Source organism: Oryctolagus cuniculus, chromosome 8 (assembly GCF_964237555.1).
Source record: "Oryctolagus cuniculus chromosome 8, mOryCun1.1, whole genome shotgun sequence".
Classification (NCBI taxonomy): Eukaryota; Metazoa; Chordata; class Mammalia; order Lagomorpha; family Leporidae; genus Oryctolagus; species Oryctolagus cuniculus.
The window spans coordinates 49,665,599-49,667,952 of record NC_091439.1 but is presented as its reverse complement, the minus strand read 5'-3'; the positions used below and the strand labels follow the sequence as shown (position 1 = coordinate 49,667,952).

At 45.2% G+C, this 2,354-nt stretch overlaps 1 non-coding gene across 1 annotated transcript; it reads left to right on the top strand.

Moving 5' to 3' along the window:
- Positions 1-1,033: 1,033 nt before the first annotated feature.
- On the top strand, positions 1,034-1,137 carry LOC127483335 (U6 spliceosomal RNA). Its single transcript, XR_007909530.1, has one exon. It is a non-coding gene; the product is annotated as a U6 spliceosomal RNA (small nuclear RNA).
- The last annotated feature ends 1,217 nt before the right edge of the window (positions 1,138-2,354 follow it).

Here is a 2,354-nt window from a genome sequence, read left to right as displayed (position 1 = left end):
TTCAAGTCCAGGCTGCCCCACTTATGCTGCTGCTGCTTCTTTTTAAAGAATTATTTACTCAGGTTGCTTCACTTCTGATGAAGTTCTTTGATAATGAGCCTGGGAAAAGCAACAGAAGATGGTCCAGGTGCCTGGACCACTGCACCCACATGCGAGACCCACAAGAAGCTCCTGGCTCCTTGCTTCAGATTGGACTAAAGCCCTGGCCATTTGGTGAGTGAACTAGCAGATGAAAGAGCTCTCTCTCTCCTCTCTCTGTATCACTAACTTTCAAATAAATAAATAAATATTAAAAAAAGAATAACAATCATTACTTTGTGTTACTTTTGTGTCAACATTATACTTTGGAATAATAATGATCACGTCCACTCACTAATATTTTCAGATGAATCTAATTTCTCTGTTTTCTTCTCATTAGCTTTAAAGAATTTTTTTTATTTGGCAGGTAGAGTTTACAGACAGTTTGAGAGAGAGACAGAGAGAAAGGTCTTCCTTCCATTGGTTCACTCTCCAAATGACCGCAACAGCTGGAGCTATGCCAATCCGAAGCCAGGAGCCAGGAGCCAGGAACTTCTTCTGGGTCTCCCACATGGGTGCAGGGGCCCAAGCACTTGGGCCATCCTCCACTGCTATCCCAGACCACAGCAGAGAGCTGGACTGGAAGAGGAGCAACAGGGACTAGAACTGGCACCCATATGGGATGCCAGCTCCGCATGCAGAGGATTAACCTAGCGTGCCATGGTGCCAGCCCCATGCTATACAGACTTTTTACAACTAAAGAAAATAAAACAGGATAACTGGTCAAAGAAAGATCATTGAAATGATGTGTTAAGGGCAAAACGTATTACAAGGAACAGCAACTAAAAAATTCATTTAAGATAGTCATTTGGCCCAGTGGTAAGATCCAGTTTCTGTACCTGAGATCCTCATTACAGTATCTGGATTCCATCCATGGCCTTGGGTCCTGACTCCAGGTTTCTGCTAATGCAGATCCTGACAGGTGGCAGTGATAGTGTTAGCATTTATTTCTCATGTTTGCTTTGGCAACACATACACTACAATTTGGAATGACAGAGACAATTAGCATGATCCTTGAGCAAAGATGACATCCAAATTCATGAACCAAAATTTGAATCAATCCAGTTCTCCCATGTGGATGAAATGGTATATGTATATGAGTATAGATTGATTCGGATTCCCTGCTCCTGGCATTGGCCAGGCTTAGCTCTGGTCATTGAGGCGAACTGGGAAGTGAACTAGTGAGTGGAAGCTCATTCTCGTTATCTGTCTTTTTTTTTTTTTTTTTTTTTTTGACAGTCAGAGTGGATAGTAAGAGAGAGAGACAGAGAGAAAGGTCTTCCTTTTGCCGTTGGTTCGCCCTCCAATGGCCGCCACGGCTGGCGCACTGCGACTGGCGTACCGCGCTGATCCAAAGGCAGGAGCCAGGTGCTTCTCCTGGTCTCCCATGGGGTGCAGGGCCCAAGCACTTGGGCCATCCTCCACTGCCTTCCCAGGCCACAAGAGAGCTGGCCTGAAAGAGGGGCAACTGGGAAAGAATCTGGCACCCTGACTGGGACTAGAACCCAGTGTGCTGGCGCCGCTAGGTGGAGGATTAGCCTATTGAGCCACGGCGCTGGCCTGTTATCTGTCTTTAACTCTCTCTCTCTCTGCCTCTCAAACGATAGAAAGGAAAAAAAGAACGTAAATAAATAAAAAAATCTATATCTATTTAAACCTCAGCAGATGGACACAACTCAGCATCCTTTCATGTAGCATACTTCCTTTTCAACTCTTCAGCCTGCTATGCCAGCATTTGAAAAATGGGACTACATGTGTTTTTGACATTGAAACTCCATTCTTTCTTCTGATGTGCTTAGAGGACAATTATACCCATGCAGCGAAGAGCAGTATGTGCACTTTCATCAAGTTCTTAGAATATTGATGACAGACTCCTGAAGGCCATTTCTCACCTAGTACACTTCCTTAAAAAATTATTTATTTTGAAAGTTACACACACACACACACACCACAGACAGTGAGAGAAAGAGATCTTCCACCTGCTGGTTCACTCCTCAGATGACCACAACAGCCAGGTATGGGCCAGGCCGAAGCCAGAATCCAGGAGCTTCATCTGGTTCACCCGTGTGAGTATCAGAGACTCAAGCACTTGGGCTATATTCTGCTGATCTCCCAGGCCACTAGCAGGGAGCTGGATCAGAAGTGGAGCAGCTGGGAAATGAACTGGCACCCACATGGGATGCGGGCCTCGCAGGCAGCAGTTTTACCCAGTCTGCTGGCTGCTCATATAGTACGTTTGGAAATTTAAGTCTTAGGGAAAGATGAATTTCAACAAG